The sequence below is a fragment of the Triticum aestivum genome, chromosome 5A, assembly GCF_018294505.1.
Source record: "Triticum aestivum cultivar Chinese Spring chromosome 5A, IWGSC CS RefSeq v2.1, whole genome shotgun sequence".
In the NCBI taxonomy this organism is placed as follows: Eukaryota; Viridiplantae; Streptophyta; class Magnoliopsida; order Poales; family Poaceae; genus Triticum; species Triticum aestivum.
In genome coordinates this window covers 567979377-568001911 of record NC_057806.1, presented here as the reverse complement: position 1 = coordinate 568001911, position 22535 = coordinate 567979377, and positions in this window count along the sequence as shown.

The window sequence follows — 22535 nt, the reverse complement described above, 5'->3', positions numbered from 1 at the left end:
TCCAATGCAAAACCGCCGCCCTCTCGTCCAATGCAAAGCCGCCGCCGTGGTCCTTCCCCTCTTCCATCACCATTACAACCGCGGCATCTCCTAGCCTTCTCATCCTTCTCGCGGCCGCAACTTTGCTCTTCTCATCTTCCACATCCACCCCCCTCTTCCTTCCATGCAAGAACCTCGATGGAGCAACAGATCGAGCAGATCGGCGGCGAGAACGCCGAGTTCGTGGAGATCGCTGGCGGCGACTATGCCGAGTTCGTGGAGATCGTCAGCGGCGACCAGGTCAAGATGACTAGGTTAACGGAGATCCGTTCTTTGTTTGTCAACATAAGCCAGCTGAACTGGACGAAAATGGCCACTCTCAGAGAAATGACGAAGAGGGAGAAGGCAAATCTCCCCCCCCCCCCCGCCCACACAACCGAAGAAGAAGATCGAAATCCTCCTCTGGGCGATGGAGCAGGCCGATTGCTCCAACCCGTGGACCAGGCGGAGGAGGTGGGCGTTCAAATCCAGGGTAGAGCATCCACTGGATCAGGAACCCACGGTGCACGAGGTGCCGCTGCAGATTGTTGAGCCTCCAACCGAGTCGGAGACTCTGAAGCGTAAGAGGAGGAGGATAGTGGTCGCGACCTCGCTTCCCCGCCGTTCTCCATGCTTCCCTCACCGCTCTCCTCGCCTAAACGGCGGCGGCAACTATGTTTAGGGTAAGATTGCTGATTTATAAATCATTACTTGCCACTTGCTTAATTTGATTCTCTGTAATATGTTCTTGCTACATGTGTACTTGAATCCGTAGCCTCTGGATGGCAGCTTAGTTTGATCGACGAGGCTGGAATGAGTCTAGGCATAGAACATTGCTATGTTTACTTGCTATGTTTTGATGTGCTGAAGTGGTATCCATGATAAGAAATTTTGTCTGTCACCTCAAGAGTAGTGTTTAAATTACGTGATGCAATCTGTGTAAATTGAACTTGCAATATTTTGGCTGCGAGAAGTGCCTCCAGACAAGTTCAACACACAGTTTTAGTGTGATAGACTTTGGGTTGATACTGAATTATTTCAATACTGCAAGTTCAGTAGATAGTTGTAGGCATTGAAATATTTCAGTATTAACCGGTTCACACTGAAATATTTGAGTAGTGCAATTGCAGTACACATGGGTACACACTAAAGTATTTCTGTTGTGAGCAATTTTAACATGGTCCCTCTTACCCCCTCTTTTCACATGAGAGGTAAGAGTATAAAATAGATCTTAGCCGTTGATCTCATCAATGAATGGCTTGATTGACTCTTACCTTCTTACCTCACATGTAAAAAAAGGAGGTAAGAGGGACCATGTTAAAATTTGCCTTCTGTTGTGCAATTTCAGTACACACGGGTAGACACTGAAATATATCAATACTGCAGTTTCAGTACACGCACGCAACTCTTGAAATATTTCAGTACTGCAGTTTCGATACAGGCACACAACCCCTGAAATATTTCAGTGTAGCAGTTTCAGTACACGCGCGTAGCCACTAAAATATTTCAGTGTTGGTGTTTCAGTACAAGCACAGTCACTGAAATATTTCGGGATGCACTTTCAGTACACGCACGTGCCCACTGAAATATTTCAGTGGTTCACTTTCAGTACATGCACGTACCAACTGAAATATTTCAGTGGTGTTGTTTCAGTACACGCATGTAGCAACTGAAATATTTAGTGGTGCTGTTTCAGTACACACACATAGCCACTGAAATATTTCAGTAATGCACTTTCAGTAGATATGTAGACACTGAAATATTTCAATAGTGCCCTATCGGTGATCTTGCATTAAATTATTTAGGGCTTCCTAATGATTCAACAAAAAACTAGACATAAGCAGTGAAATAATTTTAATAGGGATGTTGGCTTACTCATGTTGCCGTGTTGTACAACATTTTGCTTCACTTCCTGTAAGTGCTTCTTGCATGTGCTATGGCCTACATGCTGTTTACTCTCATCAGAACAGTGATTTTGCATCTTGCAAAGGTCTTATTAATTCAACATTGACTTGTATGAACTTTGTATTCAAATTGGTATCCTCCTATAGTTGTTGTGACATATTTCCTTGGCATCTTCAAATTATCGTACTGTTATTTTTCCAATACCAACTGTATTCAATCTGAAATTTTTAGTTACTTATATGCTACAGGTGGAAGCATGGATATGTTGCTGAAGATGCTGCGCCTCACAATAAAAGTCCCTTGCTCAACCTCAACATTAGAAGTTGTTTTGCATTTCTAGTTGTCTTAGTATTTCATTTGATGTATTTGAATACCTGAAGTTGTTATACATTAGAATTTCACTCAGATAATTGTAGTACATGCAGTCTATGATTTGTGTTATCTGTTTTGTATTCTGTTGTGTTTGCATGTGTGTGTGGGATCAAAATCTAATACGATTCTGATTCCTGTTTTCATGGCCTTGATGTTAAACTAAGTACATGCTGGTCACAGTGATCAGAGGGAAGGGTGGCACTGGTGGGAAATACTTTAGGGTTTTATCATCGTGATAACCCTAGAAAATTAATAAAAACGTCGAAAATCAATGAAAATTAATATTTTAGGGTTTTATCATCATGATTTTTCCACCACCTCTAAATCAACCACAATTTCTTTTACACGGTGACCCACATGTGCCAAACATGTCTATCAAAGAAAATTTGGAAAAAATATATTTTACAATGCCCCCTTGAGGTATAGACCGATGTTTTGATCAGTCAGTCTAGAGGGCAGTATAAATTCAAAAATATATAAAACCTTGGGAAACTAGCTTTGTTTGTGCAAAAGATCATGTGTGCCAAAATTTGGGTGATTTGGGGGTGGTAGAAAAAATCACCACATTACGGAGCGACCATTTGGTCAATTAAGACATTTTTTGAACAAAGGTGATTTTTTGTACCACCTCCAAATCACCCACATTTTCTTTTACACGATTACCCACAAGTGCCAAACATGTCTATCAAAGAAAATTTGGAAAAAAATATATTTTACAATGCCCCCTTGAGGTATAGACCGATGTTTTGATCAGTCATTCTAGAGGGCAGTATAAATTCAAAAAATATAAAACCTTGGAAACCTAGCTTTGTTTGTGCAAGAGATCATGTGTGCCAAAATGTGGGTGATTTGGAGGTGGTCGAAAAAATCACCGCATTCCAGAGGGACCATTTGGTCTACTTAAGCCATTTTTTGAACAAAGATGATTTTTTGCACCACCTCCAAATCACCCACATTTTCTTTTACACGGTGACACACATGTGCCAAACATGTCTATGAAATAAAATTTGGAAAAATATATTTTACAATGCCCCTAGAGGTATAGACCGATATTTTGATCAGTCAGTCTTGAGGGCAGTATAAATTCAAAAAAATTCAAAACAATATAAAACCTTGGAAACCTAGTTTTGTTTGTGCAAGAGATCTTGTGTGCCAAAATTTGGGTGATTTGGAGGTGGTCGAAAAAATCACCGCATTCCGGAGGGACCATTTGGTCTCACTTAAGCCATTTTTTGAACAAAGTTTATTTTTTGCACCACCTCCAAATCAGCCACATATTCTTTTACACGGTGACCCACATGTGCCAAACATGTCTATGAAAGAAAATTTGCAAAAAATATATTTTACAATGCCCCCTAGAGGTATAGATCGATGTTTTGATCAGTCAGTCTAGAGGGCAGTATAGATTCAAAAAAATTCAAAAAAACCTTGGAAATCAAGTTTTGTTTGTGCAAGAGATCATGTGTGCCAAAATTTGGGTGATTTGGAGGTGGTCGAAAAAATCACCGCATTCCGGAGGGACCATTTGGTCTAACTTAAGCGTTGGTCTTCCTTACTCGAAAATCAATGGAACTAGTCATGGATGCTTCTCATGTTGGTACAAGGGTGTAGAAAGAATATAGGTCCATTTGAAGCAAGTCAAGAAAAACCTGTCCTTCCACACGGACCCTTACCACCTACACGAACAACCGCCGGTGAAGGAGGTGAGTTTTTGGCCATGTTAAGAATAATTTTTCCTTGTTGTGGGCATGGCCACCCTAGTGGATCGACAACGTGAGCTTGTCGCGTCACCCCTGAGAAGTATTTTAAGTATTTAATCATATTAGAAAATCCATACAAATGCCGACAACCTTACCAAACTAGTCATGCTTCCTTCTCATGTTGATGCAAAGAAGTAGACATTTTTTGTGTCCATTTACATCATGTCCGGCAAGTTTGTTTGTACGTGTTCTCTGTGTGTGTGAATGACATGTGGGATCCACATGTAAAAACCCCATAGGCAAAAAAGAGGCCCAACCAAACTGCCCGACGGAGTTTCGAACCAAGGGCATTAGTATGTGATCGGGAGGGTGTTATCGTTGGGCTGATGATGCATTTTGATACAAATTACGTGCCCTCAGATTTAAGAAATTCATTTACTATATATATCATGTGTAACCACTCCTGGTGTCCACGTGTCAGCAGTTTGAAGGGCGGTGCCATGCAAACCGCACTCGAGGTGCACGACGCGGGGCAAACTACACGCGAGGTGGGGCAAACCGCACGCGAGAGGTGTACGGCGCGGGGCAAACCGCACACGTCCTCACTTTGGAAGGCCCTGGTAGGTGAGACAAATCACCCTCTCAACCCCTCGGTAACTCCAAGAGTCAGCCGCATTCATTTTCTTCCCCAAATCGGGTAGAAAACCCTCGTCCTCTTCCACTCCAGCCATACCACCTCGTCCTCTCCCTCCTTCCTTCTTCACCACTCCACTCCTCTCCTCCCTTCCGACACGTCCCTCCTCCTCTCGTCGACCGCCAATGAAGTGCGGCCGTGAAGATGCGGCGGACGTGCCAGAGGCAACCATCCATGGAGAGCAGTCTGCTGCCGCGGCTGCCGCCGCGGTTGCAGCGGCTGAGTCCGCCGTAGCGGCGACGGCTTGCAGTGCAGCAACTATTGTGCCTCCTCCCGCTGCCATCCCAGTCGTCGAGCTACCAGTCAGAGAGCGTGTGCACGAGAAGGTGGGGGAAGATCTGGACGAGGAGAAGGCAAGGCTCCATGAGAGAATCGAGGAGGAGTTCTACGGGGGGGGGGGGGGGGACGTGGACGAGATAGTGTACTCTGGTTTTTTCAGATTTATTTTTCCTTCAAGTACTCTGTTTTTTCATGGCTTAGGGTTTTTCTTGTTAAGTACATGAGCATCAAATTCATATGGGCGTGCTAGTTGAAAGGATCTAGCATATATTTTCTTGCATAATGAATGGTGGTTTTTGAATCTGAATAATTTTCTTAGGGTATTGATGAGGTATTTCTACTCATGTACTGGCCCAGCCATTATGTTTGCGTACATGTAGGATTGTAGGGATCTAGCATAGATTTTCTTGTTGGATGGTGATTTTAGAATCTGATTCAATTTCTGTTTCGAATAGACAGAAGAAAAAAAACCACTAGTATAGCTAAAACTCCATCAAGCAGGCAGATGATACATTTGCAATATAATGGCAATTTACTGAATTCACACAGAGTTGCCATACTGATCTCTTAAAACACCACCCGTCGACTCATCTCCTTCTTAACTATCATATGATGCATCTACATTCAGTTTTAGTTGGTAAGAATCATGTTCTGACCACTTGATTATTTCTTTAACAACCCCTATTTTGCAAGACAACATTTTCTTTTCTGGCAATTGGTCTTCCTTGTTGCATGAGGATGATAAGTCTCCAACGTATCTATAATTTTTGATTGCTCCATGCTACTTTATCTACTATTTTGGACTATATTGGGCTTTATTTTCCACTTTTATATTATTTTGGGGACTAACCTATTAACCGGAGGCCCAACCCAAAATTGCTGTTTTTTGCCTATTTCAGTATTTCGAGGAAACAGAATATCAAACGGAGTCCAAACGGAATGAAACCTTCGGGAACGTGATCTTCTCACCGAACGTGATCCAGGAGACTTGGAGCCTACTCCAAGAAGTTTCCGGGGAGGTCACGAGGGTGGAGGGCGCACGCCCCCTGCCTCGTGGCCCCTCGTGGCCCCCCTGACGTACTTCTTCCGCCTATATATCTCCATATACCCTAAAAACATCCGGGGAGCAACATAGATCGGGAGTTCCGCCGCCAGAAGCCTCTGTAGCCACCGAAAACCAATCTAGACCCGTTCCGGAACCCTGCCGGAGGGGGCAATCCTTCTCCGGTGGCCATCTTCATCATCCCGGTGCTCTCCATGACGAGGAGGGAGTAGTTCTCCCTCGGGGCTGAGGGTATGTACCAGTAGCTATGTGTTTGATCTCTCTCTCTCTCGTGTTCTTGAGATGATACGATCTTGATGTATCGCGAGCTTTGCTATTATAGTTGGATCTTATGTTTCTCCTCCCCCTCTTCTCTCTTGTAATAAATTGAGTTTCCCCTTTGGAGTTATCTCATCGGATTGAGTCTTTAAAGATTTGAGAACACTTGATGTATGTCTTGCCGTGGATATCTGTGGTGACAATGGGATATCACGTGATTCACTTGATGTATGTTTTGGTAACCAACTTGCAGGTTCCGCCCATGAACCTATGCATAGGGGTTGGCACACGTTTTCGTCATGATTCTCCGGTAGGAACTTTGGGGCACTCTTTGAGGTCCTTTGTGTTGGTTGAATAGATGAATCTGAGATTGTGTGATGCATATCATATAATCATGCCCACGGATACTTTAGGTGACATTGGAGTATCTAGGTGACATTAGGGTTTTGGTTGATTTGTGTCTTAAGGTGTTATTCTAGTACGAACTCTAGGGCTGTTTGTGACAATTATAGGAATAGCCCAACGGATTGATTGGAAAGAATAACTTTTTTTTGACTGTGTGGAAAGAATAACTTTGAGGTGGTTTCGTACCCTACCATAATCTCTTCGTTTGTTCTCCGCTATTAGTGACTTTGGAGTGACTCTTTGTTGCATGTTGAGGGATAGTTATGTGATCCAATTATGATATTATTGTTGAGAGGACTTGCACTAGCGAAAGTATGAACCCTAGGCCTTGTTTCAACGCATTGCAATACCGTTTACGCTCACTTTTATCGTTAGTTATCTTTCTGTTTTTATATTTTCAGATTACAAATACCTTTATCTACCATCCATATACCACTTGTATCACCATCTCTTCGCCGAACTAGTGCATCTATACAATTTACCATTGTATTGGGTGTGTTGGGGTCACAAGAGACTCTTTGTTATTTGGTTGTAGGGTTGCTTGAGAGAGACCATCTTCATCCTACGCCTCCTACGGATTGATAAACCTTAGGTCATCCACTTGAGGGAAATTTGCTACTGTCCTACAAACCTCTGCACTTGGAGGCCCAACAACGTCTACAAGAAGAAGGTTGTGTAGTAGACATCAAGCTCTTTTCTGGCGCCGTTGCCGGGGAGGTGAGTCCTTGAAGGTATACCTTTAGATCTTTCAATCGAGTCTTTTAGTTTCTTGTTTTATCACTAGTTTAGTTTATAAAAGAAAATTACAAAAAAATGGAATTGAGTTTGTCTCATACGCTTCACCTTTTTAATATCTTTCGTGAGTATGATGGAAAGGATAATTGTGCTTAAGTGCTAGAAGAAGAAATCTACAAAATGTTTGGCACTAAATATTTGAATGATGAGCCTGATTGCAATGTTGTTAGTATGAATTCCTTGAATATCCATGATGCTAATGATATGCAAATCCACAATCTTGGGGAAGCTATGTTTGATGAAGAGGATATTTTTTGTCCCCCAAGTTTTGATGAGCAAATTTATTATGATGAAAGCATGCCTCCTATCTATGATGATTATTGTGATGACACATATGCTTTAAAGAATAATGATAACCATGAAACTTGTCATCTTGATCTTAATTTTCAATCACATGATAGTTATTTTGTTGAGTTTGCTCCCACTATTATTCATGAGAAGAATTTTGCTTATGTGGAGAGTAGTAAATTTTGCATGCTTGTAGATCATGAAAAGAATGCTTTAGGTGCTGGTTATATTGTTGAATTCATTCATGATGCTACTGAAAATTATTAAGAGGGAGGAACATATGCTTGTAGGAATTGCAATAATATCAAGTTTCCTCTCTATGTGCTTAAAATTTTGAAGTTATGCTTGTTTTACCTTCCTATGCAAGTTGATTCTTGTCCCCACAAGTTGTTTTCTCACAAAATACCTATGCATAGGAAGTGGGTTGGACTTAAATGTGCTAGTCATATTCTTCATGATGCTCTCTTTATGTTACAATTCTTATCTTTTATGTGAGTATCATCGAAATCATCATGCCTAGCTAGGGGCGTTAAACGATAGCGCTTGTTGGGAGCCAACCTAATTTTATTTTTGTTCCTTGATTTTTTCTCCTGTTTAGTAATAAATAATTCATATAGCCTCTATTTAGATGTGGTTTTATGTGTTTAATTAGTGTTTGTGCCAAGTTAAACCTATTAGATCTTCTTGGAAGATAGTTATTTGATCTTGCTGTAATTTCCAGAATCTTTGCGCTCAGTGCCCGAATTGTCAAAAATCACCAGAACGTGATAAAATAGCAATTCCAGTTGCTGCTGATCAATAAACAAATTTCACAGGTCGTCTAATTTTCATAGAATTTTTTGGATTCCAGAAGTTTGCGTTAGTAACAGATTACTACAGACTGTTCTGTTTTTGACAGATTCTGTTTTGCGTGTGTTGTTTGCTTATTTTGATGAATCTATGGCTAGTAAAATAGTTTATAAACCATAGAGAAGTTGGAATACAGTAGGTTTAACACCAATACAAATAAAGAACAATTTCACTACAGTACCTTAAAGTAGTCTTTTGTTTTCTTTCTCTAACGGAGCTCACGAGATTTGTATTGAGTTTTGTGTTGTGAAGTTTTCATGTTTTGGGTGAATTCTTTTGATGGATTATGGAACAAGGAGTGGCAAGAGCCTAAGCTTGGGGATGCCCATGGCACCCCCAAGATAATCCAAGGACACCAAAAAGTCAAAGCTTGGGGATGCCCCGGAAGGCATCCCCTCTTTCGTCCACTTCCATCGGTAATTTACTTGGAGCTATATTTTTATTCACCACATGATATGTGTTTTGCTTGGAGCGTCTTGTATTATTTGTGTCTTTGCTTGTTAGTCTACCATGATCATTCTTGATGTACACACCTTTTGAGAGAGCCATGTATGAATTGAAATTTGTTAGAATACTCTATGTGCTTCACTTATATCTTTTGAGCTTGATAGTTTACTCTATGTGCTTCACTTATATCTTTTTGAGCGTGATAATTTTTGCTCTAGTGCTTCACTTAGATCTTTTAGAGCACGGTGGTGGTTTGTTTTAAATAAACTTGATCTCTCATGCTTCACTTAGATTATTTTGAGAGTCGTTAATAGCATGGTAATTTGCTTAATGTTAATATACTTGGTATTCAAGATATGTGAAACTTTCTTTTTAGTGGGTTGAATACTAAGATAAGTTTGATGCTTGATAATTGTTTTGAGATATGGAGGTGATAATATCATAGTCGTGCTAGTTGAGTAGTTGTGAATTTGAGAAATACTTGTGTTGAAGTTAGCAAGTCCCGTAGCATGCACGTATGGTTAAAGTTGTGTAACAAATTTGAAGCATGAAGTGTACCTGGCTTGTGCATCCTTATGAGTGGCGGTCGGGGACGAGCGATGGTCTTTTCCTACCAATCTATCCCCCTAGGAGCATGCGCGTAGTACTTGATTTTTGATGACTTCTAATTTTTTGCAATAAGTATATGAGTTCTTTTGACTAATGTTGAGTCCATGGATTATGCGCACTTTTACCTTTCCGCCATTTGCTAGCCTCTTCGGTATCGTGCATTGCCCTTTCTCACATTGAGAGTTGGTGCAAACTTCGCTGGTGCATCGAAACCCCGTGATATGATACGCTCTTTCACACATAAACCTCTCTATATCTTCCTCAAAACAGCCACCATACCTACCTATCATGGCATTTCCATAGCCATTCCGAGATATATTGCCATGCAACTTCCATCATCATCATCATCATGACATGCTTTACTTTTGTCATACTGGCATTGCATGATCTTGTAGTTGACATCGTATTTGTGGCAAAGCCACCATGCATTATTCTTCATACATGTCACTCTTGATTCATTGCACCATCCCGGTACACCGTCGGATGCATTCATATAGAGTCATATCTTGTTCTAGTATCGAGTTGTAATCATTATGTTGTAATCAATAGAAGTGTGATGATCATCATTATTAGAGCATTGCCCAAAAAAAAGATAAAGGCCAAAAAGAAAAAAAGAAAGGCACAAAAAAAGGAGAAAATAAAAAGGGCAATGCTACTATCTCTTTTTCCACACTTGTGCTTCAAAGTAGCACCTTGTTCTTCATATAGTGAGTCTCATATATTGTGCTTCAAAGTAGCATCATGATTTTCATATAGTGAGTCTCATAAGTTTTCTTGTTCATACTAGTGGGAATTTTTCTTTATAGAACTTGGCTTGTATATTCCAACGATGGGCTTCCTCAAAATGCCCTAGGTCTTCATGAGCAAGCAAGTTGGATGCACACCCACTAGTTTTCTTTTGTTGAGCATTCTTAGCTCTAGTGCATCCATTGCATGGCAATCCCTACTCCTTGCATTAACATCAATTGATGGGCATCTCCATAGCTCATTGATTAGCCTCGTTGATGTGAGACTTTCTCCTTTTTTGTCTTCTCCACACAATCCCCATCATCATATTCTATACCACCCATAGTGCTATGTCCATGGCTCGCGCTCATGTATTGCATGAAGATTGAAAAAGTTTGAGATTATTTGAGTATGAAACAATTGCTTGGCTTGTCATCGGGGGTATAGAAGTTGGGAACATCTTTGTGTGACGAAAATGAAGCATAGCCTAACTATATGATTTTGTAGGGATGAACTTCCTTTGGCCATGTTATTTTGAGATGACATAATTGTTTGATTAGTATGCTTGAAGTATTATCATTTTTATGTCACTATGAACTTTTGTCTTGAACCTTTCGGATCTGAATATTCATACCATGATTAAGAAGATTTACATTGAAATTATGCCAAAGTATCACTCCGCATCAAAAATTCTCTTTTTATCATTTACCTACTCGAGGACGAGCAGGAATTAAGCTTGGGGATGCTTGATACGTCTCCAACGTATCTATAATTTTTGATTGCTCCATGCTACTTTATCTACTGTTTTGGACTATATTGGGCTTTATTTTCCACTTTTATATTATTTTTGGGACTAACCTATTAACCGGAGGCCCAGCCCAAAATTGCTGTTTTTTGCCTATTTTAGTATTTCGAGGAAACAGAATATCAAACGGAGTCCAAACGGAATGAAACCTTCGGGAACGTGATCTTCTCACCGAACGTGATCTAGGAGACTTGGACCCTACTCCAAGAAGTTTCTGGGGAGGTCACGAGGGTGGAGGGCGCCCCCCCTGGGCGTGCCCCCTGCCTCGTGGGCCCCTCGTGGCCCCCCTAACGTACTTCTTCTGCCTATATATCTCCATATACCCTAAAAACATCCGGGGAGCAACATAGATCGGGAGTTCCGCCGCCATAAGCCTCCGTAGCCACCGAAAATCAATCTAGACCCGTTCCGTCACCCTGCCGGAGGGGGCAATCCTTCTCCAGTGGCCATCTTCATCATCCCGGTGCTCTCCATGATGAGGAGGGAGTAGTTCTCCCTCGGGGCTGAGGGTATGTACCAGTAGTTATGTGTTTCATCTCTCTCTCTCTCTCTCTCTCTCTCTCTCGTGTTCTTGAGATGATACGATCTTGATGTATCGTGAGCTTTGCTATTATAGTTGGATCTTATGTTTCTCCTCCCCTTCTTCTCTCTTGTAATAAATTGAGTTTCCCCTTTGGAGTTATCTCATCGGATTGAGTCTTTAAAGATTTGAGAACACTTGATGTATGTCTTGCCGTGGATATCTGTGGTGACAATGGGATATCACGTGATTCACTTGATGTATGTTTTGGTGACCAACTTGCGGGTTCCGCCCATGAACCTATGCATAGGGGTTGGCACACGTTTTCGTCGTGATTCTCCGGTAGGAACTTTGGGGCACTCTTTGAGGTCCTTTGTGTTGGTTGAATAGATGAATCTGAGATTGTGTGATGCATATCGTATAATCATGCCCATGGATACTTGAGGTGACATTGGAGTATCTAGGTGACATTAGGGTTTTGGTTGATTTGTGTCTTAAGGTGTTATTCTAGTACAAACTCTAGGGCTGTTTGTGACAATTATAAGAGTAGCCCAACGGATTGATTGGAAAGAATAACTTTGAGGTGGTTTCGCACCTACCATAATCTCTTCGTTTGTTCTCCGCTATTAGTGACTTTGGAGTGACTCTTTGTTGCATGTTGAGGGATAGTTATGTGATCCAATTATGATATTATTGTTGAGAGGACTTGCCCTAGCGAAAGTATGAACCCTAGGCCTTGTTTCAACGCATTGCAATACCGTTTACGCTCAATTTTATCATTAGTTATCTTGCTGTTTTTATATTTTCAGATTACAAATACCTTTATCTACCATCCATATACCACTTGTATCACCATCTCTTCGCCGAACTAGTGCACCTATACAATTTACCATTGTATTGGGTGTGTTGGGGACACAAGAGACTCTTTGTTATTTGGTTGTAGGGTTGCTTGAGAAAGACCATCTTCATCCTATGCCTCCTACAGATTGATAAACCTTAGGTCATCCACTTGAGGGAAATTTGCTACTGTCCTACAAACCTCAGCACTTGGAGGCCCAAGAACGTCTACAAGAAGAAGGTTGTGTAGTAGACATTAGAGGACAGAACCAATACCATGACATGATGCATCTGTTTAAAAAGTAAATGGTAGGGTCAAATAAGGCAAAGCTATAACAAGAGCATTAGTCAGACAATTCTTCAATGTTGTGAAGCCCTCAATTTGAGGATGTGACCACTGGAATGAATCTTTTTTAGACATCATGCCCTAAATGATGGGGATCGTAGCAGAAATTTAAAATTTTCTACGCATCACCAAGATCAATCTATGGAGTAATCTAGCAACGAGGGGAAGGGGAGTGCATCTACATACCGTTGTAGATCTCTAAGCGGAAGCGTTACAAGAACGCGGATGAAGGAGTCGTACTCGTAGCGATTCAGATCGCGGTTGATTCCGATCTAAGCGCCGAACAACGGCGCCTCCGCGTTCAACACATGTGCAGCCCGGTGACGTCTCCTATGCCTTGATCTAGCAAGGGGAGAAGGAGAGGTTGGGGAAGACTCCGTCCAGCAGCAGAACAACGGCGTGGTGGTGGTGGAGGAGCGCGGGACTCCAGCAGGGCTTCGCCAAGCACTATGAGAGACGAGGAGGGAGAGGGGTAGGGCTGCGCCAACAGGGGAAGAACTGCGTGTGTTGGGCTGCCCCTTTGCCTCCACTATATATAGGGGGAGAGGGAGGGCTGCGCCCCCACCTAGGGTTTCCACCCTAGGGGTGGCGGCAGCCCCAATCCCCATCTGGGGTGGCGGCCAAGTGGGGGGGGGGAGAGGGAGGCGCACCAGGCATGGGCCTTAGGGCCCATCTGCCCTTAGGGTTTGCCCCCTCTTCTCTCTAGGCGCATGGGCCTTGGTGGGGAGGCGCCCCAGCCCACCTAGGGGCTGGTACCTTCTCATAATTGGCCCATGTATGCCTCCGGGGCCAGTGGACCCCCGGACCCCTCCGGTGGTCCCGGTACACTACCGGTGATGCCCGGAACACTTCCGGTGGCCAAAACCATACTTCCTATATATCAATCCTTACTTCCAGACCATTCTAGAACTCCTCGTAATGTCCGGGATCTCATCCGGGACTCCAAACAACATTCGGTAACCGCGTACATACTTTCCCTATAGCCCTAGCGCCATCGAACCTTAAGTGTGTAGACCCTACGGGCTCGGGAGTCATGCAGACATGGCCGAGACAACTCTTCTGTCAATAACCAACAGCGGGATCTGGATACCCATGTTGGTTCCCACATGCTCCACGATGATCTCAGAGGATGAACCACGATGTCGAGGATTCAATCAATCCCGTATACAATTCCCTTTGTCTATCGGTACGATACTTGCCCGAGATTCGATCGTCGGTATCCCTATACCTTGTTCAATCTCGTTACCGGCAAGTCTCTTTACTCGTTCCGTAACACATCATCCCGTGATCAACTCCTTGGTCACATTGTGCACATTATGATGATGTCCTACCGAGTGGGCCCAGAGATACCTCTCCGTTACACGGAGTGACAAATCCCAGTCTCGATTCGTGCCAACCCAACAGACACTTTCAGAGATACCCGTAGTGCACCTTTATAGCCACCCAATTACGTTGTGGCATTTGGTACACCCAAAGCATTCCTACGGTATCCAGGAGTTGCACAGTCTCATGGTATAAGGAAATGATACTTGACATTAGAAAAGCTTTAGCATACGAACTACACAATCTTGTGCTAGGCTTAGGATTGGGTCTTGTCCATCACATCGTTCTCCTAATGATGTGATCCCGTTATCAACGACATCCAATGTCCATGGTCAGGAAACCGTAACCATCCATTGATCAACGAGCTAGTCAACTAGAGGCTTACTAGGGACATGGTGTTGTCTATGTATCCACACATGTATCTGAGTTTCCTATCATTACAATTCTAGCATGGATAATAAACGATTATCATGAACAATGAAAAATAATATAATAATAACTAATTTATTATTTCCAACAGTCTCCCACTTGCACTAGAGTCAATAATCTAGTTCACATCGCCATGTGATTAACACTCATAGGTCACATCGCCATGTGACCAACATCCAAAGAGTTTACTAGAGTCAATAATCTAGTTCTCATCACTATGTGATTAACACTCAATGAGTTCTGGGTTTCATCATGTTATGCTTGTGAGAGAGGTTGTAGTCAACGGGTCTGCAATATTCAGATCCCTATGTATTTCACAAAACTTTATGTCATATCGTAGATGCTGCTACCACGTTCCACTTGGAGCTATTCCAAATTGTTGCTCCATTATACGTATCCGGTATCTCTACTCAGAGCTATCCGGATAGGTGTTAAGCTTGCATCGACGTAACTCTTTACGTCGAACTCTTTATCACCTCCATAACCGAGAAACATTTCCTTATTCCTCTAAGGATAATTTTGACCGCTATCTGGTGATCCACTCCTAGATCACCTTTGTACCCTCTTGCCAGACATGTGGCAAGGCACACTTTAGGTACGGTACTCAGCATGGCATACCGTATAGAGCCTATGACAAAAGCATAGGGGACGACCTTCGTCCTTCCTCTTTCTTCTGACGTGGTCAATCTTCGAGTCTTACTCAACTTCATGCATTACAACTCAGGTAAGAACCCCTTCTTTGACTGATCTATTTTGAACTCCTTCAAAAACATGTCCAGGTGTGCATTCTTTGAAATTATCATCAAGCGTCTTGATCTATCTCTATAGATCTTGATGCCCAATATGTAAGGAGCTTTATCCAGGTCTTCCTTTGAAAATCACTCTTCAAACAACCGTTTATGCTTTCTAGAAATTCTACATCATTTCGAATCAACAATATGTCATCCACATATACTTATCAGAAATGTTGTAGTGCTCCCACTCACTTTCTTGTAAATACAAGTTTCTAGCAAACATTGTATAAACCTAAAAGCTTTGATCACTCCATCAAAGCATATATTCTGACCCAAAGATGCTTGCTCTAGTCCATAGAAGGATCGCTGGAGCCAGCATACCTTTTAGCATCCTTACGATCGACAAAACTTTGATTGTATCACATACAACTCTTTCTTACGAAAACTGGTAAGAAAACTTGTTTTGACATCCATCTGTCAGATTTCATAATCGAAAAATACAGCTAATGCAAACATGATTCTGACGGACTTAAGCATCGCTATGGGTGATAAATTCTCATCATAGTCAACTCCTTGAACTTGTGAAAAGACTCTTTCCCACAAGTCGAGCTTCATAGACGGTAACATTACTGCCCATGTCTGTCTTCTTCTTAAAGATCCATTTATCTCAATGGCTTGCTGATCATCGGGCAAGTCCACCAAAGTCCATACTTTGTTCTGATACATGGATCATATCTCGGATTTCATGGCTTCTAACCATTTGTCGGAATACGGGCCAACCATCGCTTCTCCATAGCTCGTAGGTTCATTGTTGTCTAACAACATGATATCTAAGACAGGGTTACCGTACCACTCAGGAGTAGTACATATCCTTGTCAACCTACGAGGTTCGGTAGCAACTTGATCCGAAGCTTCATGATCACTATCATTAACTTCCTATTCAACAGATGTAGGCGCCACAGAAAACATCTTTCTGTGTTGCATCACTCTCTGGTTGAAGTAAAGGTTCGACAACCTCATCAAGTTCTATCTTCCTCCCACTCAATTCTTTCGAGAGAAACTCCTTCTCGAGAAAGGACCCGTTCTTAGCGACAAACAATTTGCCCTCGGATCTGAGATAGAAGGTATACCCAACTGTCACCTTTGGGTATCCTATGAAGATGTGTTTGTCCGCTTTTGGGTTCGAGCTTCTCCGGCTGAAGCCTTAAGCATCGCAGCCCCAAACATTAAGAAACGACAACTTTGGTTTCTTGCCAAACCATATTCATACGACGTCGTCTCAACGGACTTAGATGGTGTCCTATCTAAAGTGAATGTAGCTGTCTCTAACACATATCCTCAAAATGAAAACGGTAGATCGGTAAGAGACATCATAGATCGCACCATATCTCATAAGGTTCGATTACGATGTCTGGACACACCATCACCCTGTGGTGTTCTAGGTGGCTTCAACTGTGAAACAATTCCACAATGTCTTAAGTGATTGCCAAACTCATAACTCAGAAATTCTCATCGATCAGATCGTAGGAATTTGATCTTCTTGTTATGATGGTTCTTAACTTCACTCTGAAATCGCTTGAACTTTTCAAATGTTTCAGACTTGTGCTTCATTAAGTAAATATAACTATATCTACCGAAATCGTCAGTGAAGATGAGAAAATAGCGATATCCACTGCACGCTTCAATTCTCATTGGATCACATGCATCAGCATGTATGATTTCCAACAAGTCACTTGCCTGTTTCATTGTACCTGAAAACAGGGTCTTAGTCATCCTGCCCATGAGGCATGGCTCGCATGTGTCAAGCGATTCAAAATCAAGTGACTCCAAACATCCATCGACATGGAGTTTCTTCATGCATCTTATGCCAACATAACCTAAGCGGCAGTGCCACAAGAAAGTGGTACTATCATTATTAACTCTACATCTTTTGGCGTGAATATGCGTATTACCACGACCGAGATTCAATGAACCATTCACATAGGGTGCATGACCATGAAAGGTATTATTCATGTAAATAGAATAACCATTATTCTCTAACTTAAATGAATAACCGTATTGCAATGAACATGATCTAATCATATTCATGCTCAACATAGACACCTGATAACATTTATCTAGGTTCAATACTAATCCCGAAGGCAGATGGAGCGTGCGATGGTGATCTCATCAACTTTGGAAACACTTCCAACACACATCGTCACCTCGCCCTTAGCCAGTCTCCGTTTAGTCTGTAGCTTTTGCTTCAAGTCACCAATAATAGAAACTGAGCCGGTATCCAATACCCAGGTGCTACCAGGAGTACTAGCAAGGTACACATTAATAACATGTATAAACTTTGTTGAAGTTGCCAGCCTTCTTATCTACCATGCATTTGGGTAATTCCGCTACGAGTGACCATTCCCCTTACAATAGAAGCACTTAGTCTCGGGTTTGGGTTCAACCTTGGGTTCCTTCACTGGAGCGGCAACTAGTTTGCCATCCATGAAGTTTCCCTTCTAGCCCTTGCCCTTCTTGAAACCAGTGGTATTGTTAAACCATCAACACTTGATGCTCCTTCTTGATTTCTACCTTTTGCGGTCTTAAGCACCGCGAACAGCTCCGGGATCAACTCCATCATTTGCATGTCATATTTCATCACGAAGATCTAATAGCTTAGTGATAGTGGCTAGAGAACTCTATCAATCACTATATTATCTGGAAGTTCAACTCCCACTTGATTTAAGTGATTGTAGCACCCAGACATTCTGAGCACATGCTCACTAGCTGAGCTATTGTCCTCCATCTTGTTGACAAAAGAACTTGTCAAAGGTCTCATACCTCTCAACACGGGCATGAGCCTGAAATACCTATTTCAGCTCTTGGAACATCTCATATGTCTTATGGCGTTCAAAACGTCATTGGAATCCCGATTCTAAGCCGTAAAGTATGGTGCACTAAACTATTAAGTTGTCATCATGATGTGTCTGTCAGGTGTTCACAACATCCACAGCCGACGTTGTAGGGGTTTGCACATCGAGCGGTGCATCAAAGACGTAAGCCTTCTGTGTAGCAGTGAGGACACTCCTCGGACTATGGACCCAGTCCGCATCATTGCTTACAATATCTTTCAACTTAGTCTTTCTCTAGGAACGTATTGAAACAGGGAGCTACAACGTGAGCTGTTTATCTACAACATATTTGCAAAGACAATTTAGACTATGTTCATGATAATTAAGTTCATCTAATCAAATTATTTAATGAACTCCCACTCGGATAGACACCCCTCTAGTCATCTAAGTGAAACATGATCCGAGTCAACTAGGCCGTGTCCGATCATCACGTGAGACAGACTAGTCAACATCGGTGAACATCTTCATGTTGATCGTATCTTCTATACGACTCATGCTCGACCTTTCGGTCTTCCGTGTTCCGAGGCCATGTCTGCACATGCTAGGCTCGTCAAGTCAACCTAAGTGTATTGCATGTGTAAATCTGGCTTACACCCGTTGTATTCGAACGTTAGAATCTATCACACCCGATCATCACGTGGTGCTTCGAAACAACGAACCTTCGCAACGGTGCATAGTTAGGGGGAACACTTTCTTGAAATTATTACGAGGGATCATCTTATTTAAGCTACCGTCGTTCTAAGAAAATAAGATGTAAAACATGATAAACATCACATGCAATCAAATAGTGACATGATATGGCCAATATCGTTTTGCTCCTTTTCGATCTCCATCTTCGGGGCTCCATAATCATCGTTGTCACCGGCATGACACCATGATCTCCATCATCATGATCTCCATCATCGTGTCTTCTTGAATTTGTCTCGTCATCTATTACTTCTACTACTATGGCTAACGCTTTAGCAATAAAGTAAAGTAATTACATGATTTTTATGTTGACACGCAGGTCATAAATAAATTAAGACAACTCCTATGGCTCCCGCCGGTTGTCATACTCATCGACATGCAAGTCGTGATTCCTATTACAAGAACATGATCAATCTCATACATCACATATATCATTCATCACATCATTTTGGCCATATCACATCACACGGCACATGCTGCAAAAACAAGTTAGATGTCCTCTAATTGTTGTTGGAAGTTTTTACGTGGCTGCTATAGGTTTCTAGCAAGAATGTTTCTTACCTACGCCAAAACCACAACGTGATATGCCAATTTATATTTACCCTTCATAAGGACCCTTCTCATCGAATCCGATCCGACTAAAGTGGGAGAGACAGACACCCGCTAGCTACCTTATGCAACTAGTGCATGTCAGTCGGTGGAACTAGTCTCACGTAAGAGTACGTGTAAGGTCGGTCCGGGCCGCTTCATCCCACGATGCCGCCGAATCAAGATAAGACTAGTAATGGCAAGTAAATTGACAAAATCGACGCCCACAACAACCTGTGTTCTACTCGTCCATAGAAACTATGCATAGACCTAGCTCATGATGCCACTGTAGCAGAAATTTAAAATTTTCTACGCATCACCAAGATCAATCTATGGAGTAATCTAGCAACGAGGGGAAGGGAAGTGCATCTACATACCATTGTAGATCTCTAAGCGGAAGCGTTACAAGAACGCGGATGAAGGAGTCGTACTCGTAGCGATTCAGATCGCGGTTGATTCTGATCTAAGCGCCGAACAACGGCGCCTCCGTGTTCAACACACGTGCAGCCCGGTGATGTCTCGTACACCTTGATCCAGCAAGGGGAGAATGAGAGGTTGGGGAAGACTCCATCCAGCAGCAACACGACGGCGTGGTGGTGGTGGAGGAGCGCGGGACTCCAGCAGGGCTTCGCCAAGCACTACGAGAGACGAGGAGGGAGAGGGGTAGGACTGCGCCAAGAGGGGAAGAACTTCGTGTGTTGGGCTGCCCCTTTGCCTCTACTATATATAGGGGGAGAGGGAGGACTGCGCCCCCACCTAGGGTTTCCACCCTAGGGGTGGCGGCAGCCCCAATCCCCATCTAGGGTGGCGGCCAAGTGGGGGGAGAGGGAGGCGCACCAGGCATGGGCCTTAGGGCCCATCTGCCCTTAGGGTTTGCCCCCTCTTCTCTCTAGGCGCATGGGCCTTGGTGGGGAGGCGCCCCAGCCCACCTAGGGGCTGATCCCTTCTCACACTTGGCCCATGTATGCCTCCGGGGCCCGTGGCCCCTGCCGGTGGACCCCCGGACCCCTCCGGTGGTCCCGGTACACTACCGGTGATGCCCGGAACACTTCCGGTGGCCAAAACCGTACTTCCTATATATCAAACTTTACTTCCGGACCATTCCGAAACTCCTCGTAACGTCCGGGATCTGATCCGGGACTCCGAACAACATTCGGTAACAGTGTACATACTTTCCCTATAACCCTAACGTCATCGAACCTTAAGTGTGTAGACCCTACGGGCTCGGGAGTCATGCAGACATGGCCGAGACAACTCTCCGGTCAATAACCAACATCGGGATCTAGATACCCATGTTGGTTCCCACATGCTCCATGATGATCTCATCGGATGAACCACGATGTCAAGGATTCAATCAATCTCGTATACAATTCCCTTTGTCTATCGGTACGATACTTGCCCGAGATTCGATCGTCAGTATCCCTATACCTTGTTCAATCTCGTTACCGGCAAGTCTCTTTACTCGTTCCGTAACACATCATCCCGTGATCAACTCCTTGGTCACATTGTGCACATTATGATGATGTCCTACCGAGTGGGCCCAGAGATACATCTCCTTTACACGGAGTGACAAATCCCAGTCTCGATTCGTGCCAACCAAACAGACACTTTCAGAGATACCCGTAGTGCACCTTTATAGCCACCTAGTTACGTTGTGGCGTTTGGTACACCCAAAGCATTCCTACGGTATCTGGGAGTTTCACAATCTCATGTTCTAAGGAAATGATACTTGACATTAGAAAAGCTTTAGCATACGAACTACACGATCTTGTGCTAGGCTTAGGATTGGGTCTTGTCCATCACATCATTTTCCTAATGATGTGATCCCGTTATCAACGACATCCAATGTCCATGGTCAGGAAACAGTAACCATCCATTGATCAACGAGCTAGTCAACTAGAGGCTTACTAGGGACATGGTGTTGTCTATGTATCCACACATGTATCTGAGTTTCCTATCAATACAATTCTAGCATGGATAATAAATGATTATCATGAACAATGAAATATATTATAATAATAACTAATTTATTATTGCCTCTAGGGCATATTTCCAATAGTCTCCCACTTGCACTAGAGTCAATAATCTAGTTCACATCGCCATGTGATTAACACTCACAGGTCACATCGCCATGTGACCAACATCCAAAGAGTTTACTAGAGTCAATAATCTAGTTCACATCACTATGTGATTAACACTCAATGAGTTCTGGGTTTGATCATGTTATGCTTGTGAGAGAGGTTGTAGTCAACGGGTCTGCAATATTCAGATCCCTATGTATTTCACAAAACATTATGTCATATCGTAGATACTGCTACCACGTTCCACTTGGAGCTATTCCAAATTGTTGCTCCATTATACGTATCCGGTATCTCTACTCAGAGCTATCCTCTAAGGATAATTTTGACCGCTATCTGGTGATCCACTCCTAGATCAACTTTGTACCCTCTTGCCAGACATGTGGCAAGGCACACTTCAGGTACGGTACTCGGCATGGCATACCGTATAGAGCCTATGACAAAAGCATTGGGGACGACCTTCGTCCTTCCTCTTTCTTCTGCCGTGGTCAATCTTCGAGTCTTACTCAACTTCACACCTTACAACTCAGGTAAGAACTCCTTCTTTGACTGATCAATTTTGAACTCCTTCAAAAACATGTCAAGGTGTACATTCCTTGAAAGTATCATCAGGCGTCTTGATCTATCTCTAGAGATCTTGATGCCCAATATGTAAGCAACTTTATATAGGTCTTCCTTTGAAAATCACTCTTCAAACAACCGTTTATGCTTTCCAGAAATTCTACATCATTTCGAATCAACAATATGTCATCCACACATACTTATCAGAAATGTTGTAGTGCTCCCACTCACTTTCTTGTAAATACAAGTTTCTAGCAAACATTGTATAAACCTAAAAGCTTTGATCACTCCATCAAAGCATATATTCTGACCCAGAGATGCTTGCTCT